Raw genomic sequence first — 18,811 nt, forward strand, 5'->3', positions numbered from 1 at the left:
GAATTTATCTTACATTTGGTGCCAAAATCCAGGGAAAGAACGTGAGCGCACGGCCCCGACCGGCCACTGGCGGCCCTGCCCCATCCTTCCCCGACCCAGGACCTCAGCCTACTCTCCGTTCCGTGGACTATTTTCTGGTGAGTCCTTCAGTTTCCCCTGGTCTGTCTCCCTTCCTAACTCCGTTTCACCTGGTCCATTCAAAATCGTAGCTACGTCCCGGTTAGGGCATTTGGCCCACCCCCTGCAGGAATCTGGCCTGCCCCTGGCCCTGCGGTGGGGGAGACGTCCCTGACCCAGGCCCCCAGAATGTCTCCCCTGACTTGGTGTGCTTGGGACGCTGGGCGCTCCTCTCAGTGGGATTAGTTGGGGGGGATGATGCAGACATGGGGAACCAGCCCTCGAAAGTAGAGGCTCAGACCCCACTGTGGTGTCTCATTTCTAATTTGGCTACTCTATATTTGTCCCAGGAAGTTCACAAATAGAAGCTAGTCTTTCTTTGCTCTGAGGCCAGGCCTCAGTATCCCTTGGACAATCAGTCTCACTGGTGCCCTGAGGGAACTTTCGATTTTAGCCTCCTCACTGACTTGACTAATTATTGCCACTGGAGCAGAGAGTGGGGTGAAATCTCATATGTGCAGGCTTTTTGGACTTTGTGCTCCCACCCAGACCTTTATGCTAAGTGTTCAATGACTCAAGTTCTCCTGGCCCGATCTCCAGTTAAAGATTGTCAGCCTCTTACTCTGCCCAGTCCTTCTTCCTTTTCAGATCCGCTGGAGAACCTTAGTCTCCCACCTCTCTCAGCTCGCTACCCACACCCCTCTCCACCACCATCTCTAAGTTTTGTCCTCCCTGTGTTGCTGCCATCTTAAAGTCCTACAATCTCAACCATGCTGTCATCCTGCTCCTCTCCTCTTCTGGTAGCTGCACCACCCCCTCCCCCTCTCCTTCAGCCTTTACCGCCCTCTTCCCCCACCAGAACACGCTCCTCCTGCCCTCTGGTTCCAGAAGCCATGGATAAGAAGCTAAAAAGAAAGAAAGCGATTAAATATCAGTAACTCAAATCTTTATATCTCTCTGTCTGTGTATATGTTTTTATATGAAAAGTGTTGCTAACTGTAGTTGTTATGTCTCAATTTATATGTTTGTGTGTATGTGAAATGAAAAAGTGTGTAAATGAAAAAGTATGTAAGTGAAAAAGATTTTTCTACCTATGGATGTTATTAATAGAATTGACTTAAAGACAAGCACTTGTGAAAATTGGGCATTCTAAAACTTCCAGAAAATTCTAATAGAAAATATTAAGCATTAATGCTAATTTAAGTTGAACTGAAATGGACATGCCCTTATGGTATCAGCTGCCTAAGTTTACCTAAAGTCATTTAAGTTGATGTTATCTGCTAAATCTTTCAAGAATAAAATGCTTAGAGGCTTGACTTTGTCTAATATTCAGTAAAAGTTTTGTAAGTAATCTAGCATAGTTGTTAGGAATGAGTGAACTAAAAAAGTGTGGCAAGTGAACACCATAATAATTGTGTGTTACAGTGTGTATACCTACCTACAGCCTGAGAATCTTTGTAGTAACCTGAAACCTTAAAGTTTTGCTAAGTTAAGAAGGTATATTTTGTGCTTAGTGAGAGATTGTGCTGTAAAGCTGATGGTTACAGAAATTATAAAATGTGTTCATAAATTTGTCAATCTAAAGAATGTTAGTTTAACAGTTTACAATAGCCTACTTCTCAGTGTTTGCTGAAAATTAAAGTTCCTAATAGTTTTAAGGTCTAATTAAAACTACTTAAAGAAGAAAACATCTCTACTTGCAAAAAAAAAAAGATGTGTGTTTTAATAAGAGAAAGTATAAAGAATGGAAATCCGTTCTGTTAAGGGTAAAAGAAGGTAATTTTTCTAAAGTACACATATTTATTTAAAGAGAGAGAACACTGAATGTAAAAGGAAAGTTGTAGAAAGCTTGTGGAAAAATTAATATAGTCATGCTATGTGAAATTAAAGCAAATGAGACGATGTCAAGTACACAGCAAAATTAGAATTTTGTTTTCAGTTAGAAAAACAAATTTTTCTTAAATTGTTAGTCTTCTCTTAATGTTGAAAGATTGCGAAAGATTTTCTAAGTGTTTTATCAAAGCAGTTTCTCATGCTTAAAGTCTCAATGAGTTGTCCGAGTATTTAAGAAAACGAGATCTTAATATTACAAGGACTAAAAGCTAAACTATGCTAACAACTGTGTAACCTCCTTTATTTGCCTTTGAGGTATTTTGTTGTCGTTCTGGTTAAAATAGATAAGTATTGTTTCATAGTGACATATAATTCTATTTAGGCTATTTAAGCAAGTGCCTTAAAACTTTTAACAGCTTCCCAAAATCAAATTCAAAAAGGTACTTTTACATCTAGTTAACTCTGATATTTTCCAGAGAGCCCCTGGAACATGTCAGAGGAACTTTTTCTCATTGGAGAAAGCATTTGGCTAATATAGCATATTTATCTGATATATAATTACCTGCTTAATTACCTGGAAAGCACTGTCAAAAAGAATAATGCTAAACTTTGTTACTGAACGTTTTGTGTTACAGAAATATCAGAATTTCTTTATGTCAACTGTCTTACAGTAGGCTCTCATGAGATCTTTAACCATTGTCATTTGTAAGTCTTTTGTCACTTATAGTCACTGTTTTATTACTCTTAAGCTAGTAAATAATTAGATTTCAGCAGAACAGGTATTAGTTACATAAGATTCAGTAAACTAAAGAAGATGATTTTGTGGCTTTTTGTTTCAAATGTTGCTGATAAAGTGTTTTTAAGCTTTTTCTCTTAAGCTGACAACAGTTTAGTAAATGACTGCCTTTATAAGCAGAATTGAAACTTTATCTTTCTACCTGATCCCTCCAGAATTTATAAACTCTCAGTGACTATTTTTATATTTCATGGCAGTATGTTTATTTGCACAAGTTCAATAAGAATCTACTTTCCTTGTAAATGGACTAATTAAAAACACTAGTTATATTACCAAAGCTTTGACTGGAATGTCATACCTGAGAGACACATGTGTAAACTCAGATATGAACAGCTTTAAGGAACTAAGGTTGGCTTTATAAAGCCAACGAAGCCCCTTGAAAGAACTGGCCTGGTACCTTGCTTATGAAGTTCCCAGCAGCCTTACCAGGTGAGTAAGGAAGGTCATTTCCTGGCTGGTTCAGGAACCTCAAGATGTCTTGGGGACCTCAAGAAGAGAAGAATTCACCCAAATCTAGAGGTACTGCAGGCAAAATATGATGGCAGGTCTAGCTTGGCTGTCTAGCCTCGAGAAGGCTTTAAAAGTTCAATCTGAAATTCCTTACAAAACGTTCCAGCAAAGCACATTTTAAAAAGCCTATGTAATCAATTGCTCTTCTTGCTGCACTTATGCAAATAATAAAGCCAAATGTTACTTATTTTCTTAACCTGATTACTTCTAATAAAAATGAAGGTGATTTTAGAGAAAAGTATTGTTTTAATAATGCAGTCTTATCTATACTAAATCCTAATACTAGTCATTGAGATGTAAGCTCCACCCAGAATTCTAGTTTCCCCATGACACCTGGCTATGATTCTCAATTAGACTCTTCATATTTCTAGTTCTCATATTAAGCCATGCATTCTTAATCTCATCAAGTTTGTCCTTCCAGAATATAAGCGCAAACCTTCTGAGGCCCTCTCAACTGACCAGTGATGGAAACCTAGCTGCACCCTTTACTGCGCCCCCTCTCAGCATGAAGCAGCCAGAGCAGTCATCGCCCCTTTTCCCTAGCAGCAGCTAGAGTCTCTACCTATAGAGAGAAAAATGAGACAAGGACCATAAGCTTAGACAGAGTAAAGTGAGAGCCTCTAGAGAAAGCAAGGCAGGATATTTGCAGTCAGAGCAATGTAAATACATGCTAGGAATCCCGCCCCCATGACACCCCTTGTCTGCTGGAAGTAACCAGATCAAGTTCGCACCCATTATGACCAAAAGGCTAGAATGAAAGGCTGGAGTCACCAGGGGAAGGGGTGAGCCTGCTGGACAAGCTCAGGCCTCACCAAACAAGGCAAAGAGACCAACAGGTTCGGGCCTGACAACATTCCAGAAACTGATCAGATAACATTCCTAACTAGAGCCCTCCCCAGGCTAGAAGAATAGTGATAACTGTCCAGTACCTGGCTAAAAGCCAATGAGAGACCCCCACGTACCTTAGGCGAGCCAATCCTCATGCCACTGTATACCTTTGCTCTCCCTTCCCCTTCCTTCTTTAAAAACTTGCTGCCTGCCCTGCTGGGGGCGACTTCCCCAGCCTCCATTTCTGTAGACTGGGAAACCTTGCTGGGAACTGCGCTCAAATAAACTACCTGGCCCTTTGTTGCCTCTCTTAGCCTGCTTATTTTGGCCAGAATTTACCTTACACTCACAATATTCATGTGACTCTGAATTACTGTGTAAGTCTGGGGAGAGGAAATCCTGGGACAAAATACCTCTAAAAACCAAAAACAGTCAAAGGTAGAAATAAAGCTTAAAACCCGTTTATTGCTTACAAACTGCAGTCCAGTGCCTTCTCTCTCCTCTGCTCTGGAAGCAGCAAGCAAGAAAGCAAGCCCCTCCCTTCACCCCTCAGACTCAGACACACCCTCAGTTGCCCAGGTAATTATCCATTAACATGGAGATGAACTTCTCTCCGTCCCTGAGGATATGCAAATGAACCAAAGCCAGGTGAAGTATTTTGCAAATGTTACAATTTTACCCGCAGGGCACACCTCCAAAAATCTCGTTTTACAGTCTACTCATTCCCCTCTTCCACAGTGGTCCCTGGGCAAGAAACTGGAGCATTATCACCAGACTACTAATGACAAAAAATAGTAACAGCAATAAAATCATGACAATCCTCAAGCTGAGGGATTCAGCTAGGTCTGAGGTCTTATGCAGATTAAGTCCTTAGCTCTTTCATTCCATAGGCAGGCAGTAGCTGAGGGTTCAGAGCAATCATGCGGCAACTGCAGCCAGGGGACACATTCAGGCCACAAACACTGTAGGGGAAAATAACCTTAAGGGTGATAAGATACATATTTTAATGACACCAGCATCGGCAAATCTCATCCATCAGGTAGGATACATGCAAGAGAGTGGTCTTGTGATAAAACGGTGGCAGAAATGGGATCTTGTCCTGGTCTAGTATACCAGACTTTCAACACCCTCCCTGTGAGAGTTATAGATGGGTCAATATATAGAGCTATGGGAGGTATGTGCACTGGCCATAAAGACAAAACAAAATGTCCCTGCAAGATGCTCTTACCTCCTGTACGTTTTGGGTACACTACTGTGACCCTTGGGGGTCATTCAGCTGTTATTCTAGGAATACACAGGAGGCCAGCTTCCAGGCCTTTCATGTGAGGTACCAGAAGGACTAGCCATCATTGGTCCAAGTGTAGAAATGTCCAGGGCCAGGTCCATTCAACAGTGTCTCCAGGGCTTAAGGCAGTAGGGGCTGGCCACAGGATGCTGGTCTTCTGGCAATTTCCTGGCTCAATAACTCTGGTTTGGATGTACAATTGTATAGGAGGCAGCAAGGTGTGTGAGCATATCCACAGGGCTCAAAGCTCCTTTATGTGGCTTCTTATTCAAATGCCACAGCACTGTCCATAGGCAAACTGATTAACCCCATAGAAAATTGGTGTCTGAGGTCAGGACAGATTTTTTTTTTTATTAAGGTATGACTGATATACACTCTTATGAAGGTTTCACGTGAAAAAACAATGTGGTTACTACATTTACCCATATTATCAAGTCCCCACCCATACTCCAATGCAGTCACTGTCATCAGTGTAGTAAGATGCAGTAGATCCACGATATGCCTTCTCTGTGCTATGCTGTTCTCCCTGTAATCCCCCACACCACATGTACTAAACATAATAGCTCTCAATCCCCTTCCCCCTCCCTCCCCACCTGCCCTCCCACACTCCTCCCCTTTGGTAACCACTAGTTCATTCTTGGAGTCTCTGAGTCTGCTGCCATTTTGTTCCTTCAGTTTTGTTTCATCGTTTTACTCCACAAATGAGGGAAATTATTTGGCATTTGTCTTTCTCCACCTGGCTTATTTCACTGAGCATAATGTCCTCCAGCGCTCCATCCATGTTGTTGCAAATGGTAGGATTTGTTTCTTTCTTATGGCTGAATAGTATTCCATTGTGTATATGTACTACTTCTTCTTTATCCACTCATCTACAGATGGACACTTAGGTTGCTTCCATATCTTGGCTATAGTAAAAAGTGCTGCAATAAACATAGGGGTGCATATGTCTTTTTGAATCTGATAAATTGTATTCTTTGGGTAAATACCAAGGAGTGGGATTCCAGGGTCAAATGGTATTTCTATTTTGAATTTTTTGATGAACCTCCATATTGCTTTCCACAATGGTTAAACTAGCTTACATTCCCACCAGCAGTGTAGGAGGGTTCCCCTTTCTCTGCATCCTCACCAGCATTTGTTGTTCTTAGTCTTTTTGATGATGGCCATCCTTACTGGTGTGAGGTGATATCTCATTGTGGTTTTAATTTGCATTTCTCTGATGATTAGTGATGTGCAGCATCTTTTCATGTTTCTGTTGGCCATCTGAATTTCTTCTTTGGAGAACTGTCTCTTCATATACTCTGCCCATTTGTTAATTAGGATATTTGCTTTTTGGGTGTTAAGGCATGTAAGTTCTTTATATATTTTGGATGTTAACCCCTTGTCAGATATGTCATTTACAAATATATTCTCCCATACTGTAGGATGCCTTTTTGTTCTGTTGATGGTGTCCTTTGCCGTACAGAAATTTTTTAGTTTGATGTAGTCCCATGAGTTCATCTTTGCTTTTGTTTCCCTTTCTCGAGGAGATGCATTCAGGAAGAAGCTGCTCATACATTTATTCAGGAGATGTTTGCCTATGTTGTCTTCTGAGAGTTTTATGCTTTCATGACTTACATTCAAGTCTTTAATCCATTTCAAGTTTATTTTGTGTATGGGGTTAAACAATAATCCATTTTCATTCTCTTGCATGTAGCTGTCCAGTTTGCAAACACCAGCTGTTGAAGAGGCTGTCATTTCCCCATTGTATGTCCATGGCTCCTTTATTATATTGACTATATATGGTTGGGTTTAAATCAGGGCTCTCTAGTCTGTTTCATTGGCCTATGGGTCTGTTCTTGTGCCAGTACCAAATTGTCTTGTTTACTGTGGCTTTGTAGTAGAGCTTGAACTTGGGGAGTGTAATAACCCTGCTTTGTTCTTCCTTTTCAGGAGTGCTTTGGCTATTTGAGGTCTTTTGTGATTCCATATGAATTTTAGGATGATTTTCTCTAGTTCATTGAAGAATACTGTTGGTATTTTGATAGGAATTGCATTGAATCTACAGATTGCTTCAGGCAGTATGGTCATTTTGACAATATTAATTCTTCCTATCCATGAGCATGGACTGTGTTTCCATTTATTGATATCTTCTTTAATTTCTCTCATGAGTGTCTTGCAGTTTTCACAGTATAGGTCTTTCACTCCCTTGGTTAGGTTTATTCTTAGGTATTTTATTCTTTTTGATGCACTTGTATGCAACAAAAAGTATTAAGTGGAATTGTTTTCCTGATTTCTCTCCTTGCTAGTTCATTGTTAGTATATATGAATGCCACAGATTTCTGTGTATTAATTTTGTATCCTGCAACTTTGCTGAATTCAGATATTAGATCTAGTAGTTTTGGACTGGATTCTTTAGGGTTTTCAAAGTACAATACATGTCATCTGCAAACAGGGAGAGTTTAACTTCTTCCTTGCCAGTCTGGATGCCACTTATTCCTTTGTGTTGTCTGATTTTCAAGGCTAGGACCTCCAGTAGTATGTTGAATAGAAGTGGGGAAAGTGGACATCCTTGTCTTGTTTCCGATCTTAAAGGAAAGCTTTCAGCTTCTCACTGTTAAGTATAATGTTGGCTGTGGGTTTGTCATATATGGCATTTACTATGTTGAGGTACTTGCCCTCTATACACATTTTGTTGAGAGTATTTATCATGAAAGGATTTTGAATTTTGTCAAATGCTTTTTCAGTATCAATGGAGATGATCCTGTGGTTTTTGTTCTTCTTTTTTTTGATGTGGTGGATGATGTTGACGGATTTTCGAATGTTGTACCATCCTTGCATCCCTGGAATAAATTGTACTTGATCATGATGGATGATATTTTTGATGTATTTTTGAATTTGGTTTGCTAATATTTTGTTGAGTATTTTTGCATCTTTGTTCATCAGGGATATTGGTGTGTAATTTTCTTTTTTTGTGGTGTCTTTGCCTGGTTTTGATATTAGAGTGATGCTGGCCTCATAGAATTAGTTTGGAAGTATTGCCTCCTGTTCTATTTTTTGGAAAACTTTAAGGAGAATGGGTATTAGGTATTCACTGAATGTTTGGTAAAATTCAGTGCTGAAGCCATTTGGTCAAGGGACATTGTTCTTAGGTAGGTTTTTGATTACCAGTTCAATTTCACTGTTGGTAATTTGTCTGTTCATATTTTCTGTTTTTTCCTAGATCAGCCTTGGAAGGTTGTATTTTTCTAGAAAGTTGTCCATTTCTTCTAGGTTATCCAGTTTGTTAGTATGTAATTTTCCATAGTATTCTCTAATAATTCTTTGTATTTTTGTGGTGTCCATAGTGATTTTTCCTTTCTCATTTCTGATTCTGTTTATATGAGTAGACTCTCTTTTTTTCTTGATAAGTCTGGCTAGGGGTTTATGTATTTTGTTTATTTTCTTGAAGAACCAGCTCTTGCTTTCATTTATTCTTTCTATTGTTTTATTTTTCTCAATTTTATTTATTTATATTCTAATCTTTATTATATCCCTCCTTCTACTAACTTTGGGCCTGATTTGTTGTTCTTTTTCTAGTTTCCTTATTGTAAGTTCAGACTGCTTATATGGGATTGTTCTTTCTTGAGGTAGGCCTGTATTGCAATATACTTTCCTCTTGGCAATGTCTTGGCTGCGTCCCACAGATTTTGCAGTGTTGAATTATTGCTGTTATTTGTCTCCATATATTGCCTGATCTCTGTTTTTATTTGTTCATTGATCTATTGGTTGTTTAGGAGCATGTTGTGAAGCCTTCATGTGCTTGTGGGATTTTTCATTTTCTTTGCATGATTTATTTCTTGTTTCATACCTCTGTGGTCTGAGAAACTGGTTGGTACAATTTCAAACTTTTTGAATTTACTGTCTCTTTTTGTAGCTTCGTATATGATGTATTCTTGAAAATGTTCCATGTGCACTTGAGAAGAATGTCTATTCTGTTGTTTTTGGGTGTAGAGTTCTTTGGTGTCTGTTAGGTCCATCTGTTCTAGTGTGGTGTTCAGTGCCTCTCTCTCCTTACTTACCTTCTGTCTGGTTGATCTGTCCTTCAGAGTGAGTGGAGTGTTGAAGTCTCCTAGAATGAATGCATTGCATTCTATTTCCCCTTTTAATTCTGTTACTATTTGTTTCACATATGTGGGTGCTCCTGTGTTGGGAGCATAGATATTTGTAATGGTTATGTCTTCTTGTTGGATTGACCCCTTTATCATTATGTAATGTCCTTCTTTGTCTCTTGTGACTTTCTTTGTTTTGAAGTCTATTTTGTCCAATACAAGTACTGCAACTCCTGCTTTTTTCTCTCTGTTAGTTGCATGAAATATCTTTCTCCATCCCTTCACTTTTAGTCTGTGTATGTCTTTGAGTTTAAAGTCAGTCCCTTGAAGGCAGCATATAGAAAGGTCTTGTTTTTTTTATCCATTCAGTGACTCTATGTCTTTTGATTGGCGCATTCAGTCCATTTACATTTATGGTGATTATCGATAGGTATGTACTTATTGACATTGCAGGCTTTAGATTCGTGGTTACCAAAGGTTCAAGTTTAACTTCCTTACTATCTAAGAGTCTAACTTAATTCACTTAATATGCTGTTACAAACACAATCTAAAGGTTTTGTTTTTTTCCTCCTTTTTCTTCCTCCATTCTTAATATATTAGGTACCATATTCTGTATTCTTTGTCTATCCCTTGATTGACTTTGGGGACAGTTAATATAATTTTGCGTTTGCTTGGTAATTAGCTGTTCTACTTTCTTTACTGTGGTTTTATTACCTCTGGTGCCAGCTATTAAACCTTAGGAACACTTCCATCTATAGCAGTCCCTCCAAAATAGACTGTAGAGATGGTTTGTGGGAGGTAAATTCTCTCAGCTTTTGCTTATCTGGAAATTGTTTAATCCCTCCTTCAAATTTAAATGATAATCTTGCCGGATAAGGTAATATTGGTTCCAGGGCCTTCTGCTTCATTGCATTAAATATATCATGCCACTCCCTCCTGGCCTGTAAGGTTTCTGCTGAGAAGTCTGATGTTAACCTGATGGGCTTTCTTTTGTATGTGATCTTATTTCTCTCTCTGGCTGCTTTTAATAGTCTGTCCTTATCCTTGATCTTTACCAATTTTATTACTATATGTCTTGGTGTTGTCTTCTTTAGGTCCCTTGTGTTGGGAGATCTGTGGATCTCCATGGCCTGAGAGACTATTTCCTTCCCCAGATTGGAGAAGTTTTTAGCAATTACCTCCTCAAAGACACTTTCTATCCCCTTTCCTCTCTCTTCTTCTTCTTCTGGTACCCCTATAATGTGAATATGGTTCCATTTGGATTGGTCACACCGTTCTGTCAATATTCTTTCATTCTTAGAGATCCTTTTTTCTCTCTGTGCCTCAGCTTCTTTGTATTCCTCTTCTCTAGTTTCTATTTCATTTATCGTGTCCTCCACTGAATCCAACCTCCTTTTAATACCCTCCATTGTGTTCTTCAATGATTGGATCTCTGACTGGAATTCATTCCTGAGTTCTTGGAAATCTTTCTGTACCTCCATTAGCATGTTGATAATTTTTATTTTGAACTTACTTTCAGGAAGAGTCATAAGATCCATGTCATTTAACTCTTTCTCTGGAGTTATATTAATTTTACTCTGGACCAGGTTCCTTTGACATTTCATATTTGTATATGGGGCCCTCTAGTTTTCAGACACTCTGCTCTCTGGAGCTGCTCAGCCCCTGAAGCAATGTCAGGGGTTTGCAGGGGAGTGGTATTGGTGCATGGGGGGAGGAAAGAGCTGTTTCCTGCTTCCTGGCTGCTATGCCTGTTTCTGCTGCCTGAATCAGTGGGCTGGACACACAGGTATATGCTTTTGTCCCAGAGCAGCTGGATATGGATCCCTGCTTTCCAGAAGTGGCTGGATTCTCAGTTTCTCCGGAAATTTTGCCTGTCTTAGCTTTCCAACCCCATAATCATGTGAGTATCATGAAAGCACCATGACATGTAGGTATGTGCTCCCACAGCAGATCTCCAGATTTAGGTGTTCAGCAGTTCCAGACCTCCACTCCCTTCCTGCTCCATTTCTCTTCCTCTCACAAGTGAGCTGGGTTAGGGAAAGGGCTTGGGTCCCACTGGGCCACAGCTTTGGTACGTTACCATGTTCTGTGATGTCTATTTTCTCCAGGTGTGTGCACTCTGGTGCAGTCCTCTTTCCTGTTGCTGTCTCAGGATTAGTTGCATCAAATCTATTTTCAAATTGTATGCGGTTTTAGGAGGAAGCCTCTGTCTCACCTCTCATGATGCCATCTTTAATCCCATTCAGGCCAGATTTTAACAAACTGTTGTACCTCTATATTATGCCTGCCCTGGTAGGATTATAGGGTACATGAAATTTCCACTGCCGGAGTCCAGCTCCAGCGAGTCCAGGAGTTCCTGAAGAATGGACGATGTTGGTGACTGACTGAAATGAATGAGGACACAGACACTAGCAAAAGTTGAGCCTGGCCTTTAATTTGAAGTAGCAGCTTGATTATATGTTCTTTGATTACATGAAGTACAGATATTAATCATTTAATTGACACATAGCATGGTTACATGAGTTTGGAGAATGAGATTAAATCATTTGGCAGGTCTTAGCAGTTAAATTGTTCCTAAGTAAGCTTTGTTTTTAGTTATTACAGCCAGAAAATCTTACAAAGGTTAGGTAGGTGCCAGATTCTTGGTTTCTTTACAGATGACTCTGTAAAGTTCACTATTTTATCATTTTTATGTAGGGCCCTCATTCTTTCTTAGTTATACTCCCATTCTTCATCTCCAGTAAGAAAACAAGAGGCTCTCTCTAAAAGAACACAATGACCTTTTGGCAGGCAAGGACAAGTTTTTTGGACTGTGCCTCGGACCTATTTTCAATAAGACTTACAATGGGGATTGTAGCCACAGAATATCACTTGTTCTCTGAACCCACCTGTTGCCATTAATCATTGAGTATGTTATTTGGAGGCCACGTAGGGGCGGGGGAAGGAACCATGACACAGGTAAATTTTCCATATCTTTTTCCCATAAACTTGGGTCCAATGCTCATGGGGTCTCACTTTCTGACCATCGGGGGTAATCACAAGGAGAGTGGTGCTTTTTTCCAATTTCCTTTAGGGCAAGTACCCAAAATTTTCAAGAAGAATTGGATATGGCCTCTTTCCTGAAAGGGCAGCTTGAATTGAAACTGAAATAAGCAAATTTATTAGGAGTGGCATTTTGAGCAGGAGGTATATCAGGGTTGTTCCTCTGGGAAGGCCGCTGTGCAGTCCCTTCCATCCGACTGTCCAGACTGTGTCATCAGGCTGGCAGTTCAGACCGGCTCGACATTCCACTTTATTCCTAATTGCTGCATCCATCCCTGTAACGCATGTCCAGTAAAGTGGGTGCCTTGATCGCTCTCAATCACCTGAGCCCAGCAATTGGCTGCAAAGAGATGCTCCAGGCCCCTCTTGGTGGTTTGCTGATCTGCACGACATGCAGGAAAGCAACCAATAGTCCAGTAGCTGTGTCCACATAAGTCATGCCACACCAATGTAATTATGATATGGGAAGAGGCCCAATATAGTCTATTTGCCACCTGACAAGGAGTATTGGCCCCCTTACTATTGTCCCATGTTTCTATGGGACTTGATGTTAAGCCCCTTTTAGAGCACATAAAGCACTCCTTCAGTGCTCTGAGGACTTCTTCAAAGGTCAGTGGCAAGCCCCACCTACAGGCTGCAGCCCACATTTGTTTTTGCCCTGAGTGCAACAAATGCTGGTGTAGCCATTGGGCCACATCACACAGGCAGGCCTTCCAACTACCCAGACCACCTGGGCCAATGTATCTGTTTCATCATTCCTGGGGATGCCAAAGGCAAATGGCCAGTCACATGATATACAGTAACAGTCTTAGTCTGACCAAAGGCCCATAGGTCTTGCCACAACTCTTGTCCCCAAAGGGGCCAGTGACCAACAATCCAGTTGGCATGCACCATACCATGTCAGTAGCCACAGGGTCAAGCCCCGATAGATGGCACAGCTGTCAATGCAGACAACTATAAGGGAATACTCCTGGTTGATCATGAGCCATACTGCCAGCAACTCAGCCCATTGATTGCGCTTCCCCTCTCCATCCTCCATCCATACTGTCTCTGTCTTAGGATGGAAAGCCACAGCCCTCCACTTTGGGGGCTGCCAAGGACTGGAGCCATCTGTGTACCAAGCATCTGCAGGTACAGGGGCTTTTCCCTCTTGATAAGAACTCTTGGCTGCGGAAGTCCAGCTCCAGCCTAGGGGTGGGATGCCCGAAGGTGTAGGACGGAGTCGGTGTATGGAGAGACAGGACACAGAGTCAGATGGAGGTAGTCTCTCGACAAAGTGTCGATGACAGCTTTATTTATACCATTTTGCACAAGGATATGATTATTTTTTATTGTTCTGATGATTCATTAGTATAGGCAGTTGGTTAATAAGTATAGGGAAGCTTTTTTCTTTCTTTTCCTTTTTAATCTATTCATGGTTGGTCAAGTGTTAGACAGGTGATTGTTTTTCTGTTCTTTGACTGAAACTTTTCTTATTAACATGTACTCTATTGTGTTTTATGTTTCTATGCAACGCACTATCTAAGAAGTGCATGTGACTGTAGAAGCGTGCAGTATGTAGCAGCGACTATGGAGTCTGTCAGCTCAGGGTGAAATACAGGTCACCTAGTGCCACAGTTAGCTAGGATTCTTTCCCACAAAAATATTCTTAGAAGCTTTAATAAATTTATGATCAATCTAAAATAATAAACTCATATCTTCACCTTATACCCCTTTATAGGGCACAGTAGGCAGCAAACTAAATTTCCCCTTCTTATCTACATTTCTCTTTCTTCTGTGTGGATACTAAAATCTCTCTGACACAGGTCTCTATGACTCCACTACTGCAGGAACTAAACAAGTTCTTACATGATGAACAATGCAAGGGCATTCATATCATGGAAACTGTTTCTGTTTTAACTACAAACTTTAAACTATAAACAATCACGTCAAATATAATGTATGATTATTCATTTGATTTTTATAGTTTATATGTGAATCTAATAAAATGTTAATGCAGTAGGTAAATGCAAGATATAGATAGAAAGCATGATTTAGAACTGTAAGAAGGCAGGTGTAGATGATCAAGTTTGTGCTTACAGACCAGGTTTTAATCCAAGCTGAACAAGGGCAACAAAACATCCACAGGTGTAGAATATTTCTCTCAAAACTGGGGGAGTGAGGTTCTAAGCCTCACCTCTGTTGGCCCCCTTTTCTTCACCCGATGGCCCCCCTGCAACTGTGCCTGTCTTAGGTTGTTCCTCTTTTGAGGAATCTTACCCGTCTCTGGCTAACCAGCCATTTTATGGGGCCATACAGGGAGATGTAAAGCTGGTAAGTGAGAGAGAAGTAATATTCTTTGAAAAGGTTAGTTTTTCACTTCTTTGCAGATTTATACTCCATGGCTTCTATGCCCAGCACTTGTTTTGAGGTATCTTTACTTCCTGGAAAATCATGGTGCTTGGTAATTTCACGTATGAGGCACAAATTCTAGTAAAGGGCTGTAATTAAGAAAGAAGAAAAAAACTATAGAAGTGGTAGAGGGAAGAAAACATGAAATGATTAATTAAGCGTCAACAGGGTTATTCTATTCAATATTTTCTCATGACTCTATTTCTATAAAACTTTCCATCACTAGTTTCACTAGCAAACCAAGGGGGGCATTCTCAGTGGAAATGGGGGTGGTCAATGTTTGACTAACCAACAGCAGGTTTCGGTACTTTATGCTAAGATCACCATTTGGCCCCTGTGTGTTCTATTCTTCAGGAGCACTGTCCTGAAAAGCTCCTGGGAAGTTTATGTTCTCATCCTTTCCAGACTGCTTAGCAAAGGTTAGCTTAGCTCTTGGCAATACTACAAGCAAAAAACAAAACCAACAGTATAATGGAGAAAAACAAAATCAAGGTGTGATAGAGGGAGCCAGCTGCAAAGGTCCCTGCCTTATGGGGGTCTTCTTCCAGCCTGAGCTTTGCTACACAGCTTGAGTAGCATGGCTCCCAGCACTTGGCTACCAGTGGCTCAAAAGCAAGTTCTTCCTGCTTTCCACTGGTATAGGTCACTGGCCCTTGATGAGGACTCTTGGCTACCAATGGCTCAAAAGCAAGTTCTTCCTTCTTTCCACTGGTATAGGTCACTGGACCCAATAAGTGTTGGAGTTCTCCACTTAAGGGGCTAGGAGAGAGGGCACTGCATTGATGTAAACATGCACCCCATTTGGCCAGTGTAGGTGTCTCTGCCAAGCCACTCTGTGGCCTTTGGGTCCAGTCTTACACCCACCTCGCAATGGGATAGGTGGTTATTACCTTGGTTGGAGCTCCATAGCCAGTGAGGTGTGGTACACAGTAGCCAGTTGCTTCTCTATCAAGGTATACTGGACCTCTGCTCCTTTCCATAGTTGGGACCAGAATCCAATAGGTTGGGGTGTCCTTTCAAGCCACTGCCAAAGAACCCATCTATAATCATCTTCAGTTACGTGAACATTCAGCTCACAGGGCCTTGATGAGTCCATTACATTCAAGGCCTGTACAGCCTTGGTTGCCCATTTGGCAGCAGTAAAAACAGCTGCACATGTCTCATCCCAGTCCCCCCTGATGGCCTTTCATACCAACTGGCATACTGGCTTCAGAATTTGTGCCAAGTGTGAGATAAACACTCTCCAGTAGCCCAAAAGATTCAAAAACTCTGTAATACTGCCATAGAGGTAGTGGTGGGGAAAGCCTGGACTTGGAATATTACTGCTTCAGGAACAACTTTAGTTTTACCTGACCAGACAACCCCCAAGAATTTCAAAGACAAACCAGGTCCCTGAACCTTAGTGCTGTTCACAGCTCATCCTTTTTCCTGTAGATGTTGCAACAGTCTAGGAACTGCATCTTCTAAATCTGAAAGAGAATCAGATGTGAGCATAATGTCATCAATGTAGTCATACAACCAGCTTGCGGATTCCTCCATGTGGATGAGTCCTGAGCTAAAAGTCCATGACAGATGGTGGGACTGTGGAGGTATCCCTGTGGAAGGACAGTGAATGTCCACTGCCTGCCTTCCCATGTGAAGGCAAACTGTTCCTGGTCTTCTGTGCTATGTCAATAGAGAATAAAGCATTAGCAAGGCCTACTACATAATGATACATTCCCAGTTCATGGCTGAGGGTGTCCAGAATGTCTGCTATAGAAGGGACAGTAGCATGCAAAGGGAGTGTGACTTTATTCAATTACCTGTAGTCTGCAGTCATATCCCAGGAGCCGTCTGGCTTTCTCACTGGCCACACTGAGAAATTAAAAGCACTACACATAGACTTTAGGATGCCTACCCTCTACAATTCCTGTAGAGTTTCTCCAATTTCTTTGTGCCCCCCAGGCAATTGATACTGCTTAGTATTTGTCACTCGCTGAGGTACAGGCAGAGCTACAGGTGGCTGCTTAGCATGTCCCCTCAGAACTGCCTTTACCACAGGTACACTCAGACGGAACTCACCTGCAGTGGTCTGTAACCACAGGCCCTGCAGGATATCTAGCCCAAAAATATATTCTGGAATGGGAGAAATGTACACACTATACACCTTTGGAGGTAAACGTCCTATCCCCATAAGACTTGGGCTTTCTTCACTCAAATTGCCTTACCCCCATAGCCATCTATCACAGCAGGGATCTCAGGAAAATGCTCAGGGTTGCCATGAATCAGAGAACACTCACCTCCTGTGTCCACCAGCACCAGGACACATTGTACATGCATGGGGGACCAATGAATTGGCACTTCTACATGTGGCCTCTGGTCTTCACCGTGTCCCCAAAGTGGGGACTTTGACCCCCACCTCCATCAAACAGTGATGTCCAATCATCCTCCTGTGGGGTGAGGGCTCAGGCCAATCCTGAATACTGTCTCCCATGAACTTTTGCAGGGGCCCAGGCTGGGCTTGAGGGCTTGACTCTGGTTTCTGTGTCCTGGGCCAGCTGGAACTGCTGCACTGGCTTTAATTGATGCCATAGTTCTAACAATATTCTGTTGGGCTGCCCATAGTTTTTCTTTTCACTACCTTGGCCTTTATCAAATCAACCAACATCTGGGTCCTTGAGACTTTCACGGGGCCTTTTGCCCTGCTCCTTTCAGTCGTGGCCTGTACTTCCCTCCATGCCCTTATTGTTTCAACTGCTCCCAGTTCTTCTGAAGTATGAGTAGCCTCACTTTTGGGTTGCCATAGGTCGGGGGCAAGAGTATTCATTAGGGACCCAAAGAGAATGTGGGAGCCGTATGCAGCACCAGATTTCTCATTCTGACAGTGAATACCTCCTCATCAGGGCCATGGGCATCCATATTATAGATGATGCTTTTCATACCCAATTCCCACAGTACCTATTGGAGCTCTGCATACATTTTTCCAACTACTGGGAAAATATGGTAAATCACCCTGATTAGGCCAACCTATCCTCACGGCAGCTGTCAGCCATTCCAGGAGTATCTGATTCCTTGAGGAGTGATGGGCATTTTGCAACTACTGCTGGAGGGAAGGGTGAGTCATCAGGGAAGCCATTCTATTCCTCTCAGTACCCAACACAATAATATTTTCCACCCCCATATCCCAGAGATGTAAAAACCATGTTGGCAGAGATTCCAATGGCCTCTGCCTATACCAGATGCTCATGTCCACCAGCTCACTCTGGGTATAGGGGCAGAGCATAGAGTGCTCCACAACTTGGGGAGGGGGCTGCTCCTCCCCCTGAGGAGCCCATAGTTTTTTCATTTTTATTTTCTTAATTACAGTTGGGTGGGCTTTTAAAACAGGAGAAGATGGTAGCTCCAGTGGTGGCCTGGGTAGCAGATTCACCAATGGCCCCATCTCCTCCTCTTCTCCCTCAGGCTCCTCCACCAACAGCTCCCTCTCCACCATTTCTGGGCTGAAGGCACTACTCTTTCCTCCCCCTCCCCCATGGCATCCTGCAATGCAGCTTTTCCTGTTATCTTCCCCCTGGTCGCTGTAAGGAATCTTCTAGGAGCGTGACCTGCCTTTTCTGTTCCTGTCTTTTTCCTTTAACAGCATCCCACACTTTATTTCCCAGCTCCTCCAAGCAATGCTGAAGTGTTTCTCTCTCCTGCCTAAGTCCTTCTCTACTCGCTAACCCTCTCGATAATCCTCTTTCCCCTGTATAACATTTTCCAGTATCTCATGTAAGACCCAACGGCCTTATTCCTGTCTGCGCTTCCCCCCCAGTGAGGAGACAAGGCCACGGCAGATCGATGCAACAAGCAAGAGGTTTATTGTTATTCTAGCTAGCTGGGGTCCAAGTGTCTGCCCGACACAGCGGGTTTCAACAAGGACCCCGAGCATTCGAAACCAAGGGTTTATATATCATTTTCAAA

At 41.8% G+C, this 18,811-nt stretch overlaps 1 protein-coding gene across 5 annotated transcripts in view; it reads left to right on the plus strand.

Moving 5' to 3' along the window:
- LOC118910765 (histone H2B type 1-C/E/F/G/I-like) overlaps positions 1–18,811 on the plus strand; it is a 64,620-nt gene that overhangs the window by 15,146 nt on the left and 30,663 nt on the right. The window contains exons 2-3 of one of the 5 annotated variants that reach the window (XR_008994318.1): positions 2–137; positions 766–4,384. The exons of 2 other annotated variants lie outside the window; for them this stretch is intronic. The gene's annotated coding sequence lies outside the window, so the exon portion shown is untranslated. Of the gene's footprint in view, position 1; positions 138–765; positions 4,385–18,811 lie in introns of those variants that run through there. 2 more of the 5 variants (XR_008994319.1, XM_057493857.1) reach the window with 2 other exon arrangements.

Source organism: Manis pentadactyla, chromosome 16, assembly GCF_030020395.1.
Source record: "Manis pentadactyla isolate mManPen7 chromosome 16, mManPen7.hap1, whole genome shotgun sequence".
NCBI classification, from domain to species: domain Eukaryota; kingdom Metazoa; phylum Chordata; class Mammalia; order Pholidota; family Manidae; genus Manis; species Manis pentadactyla.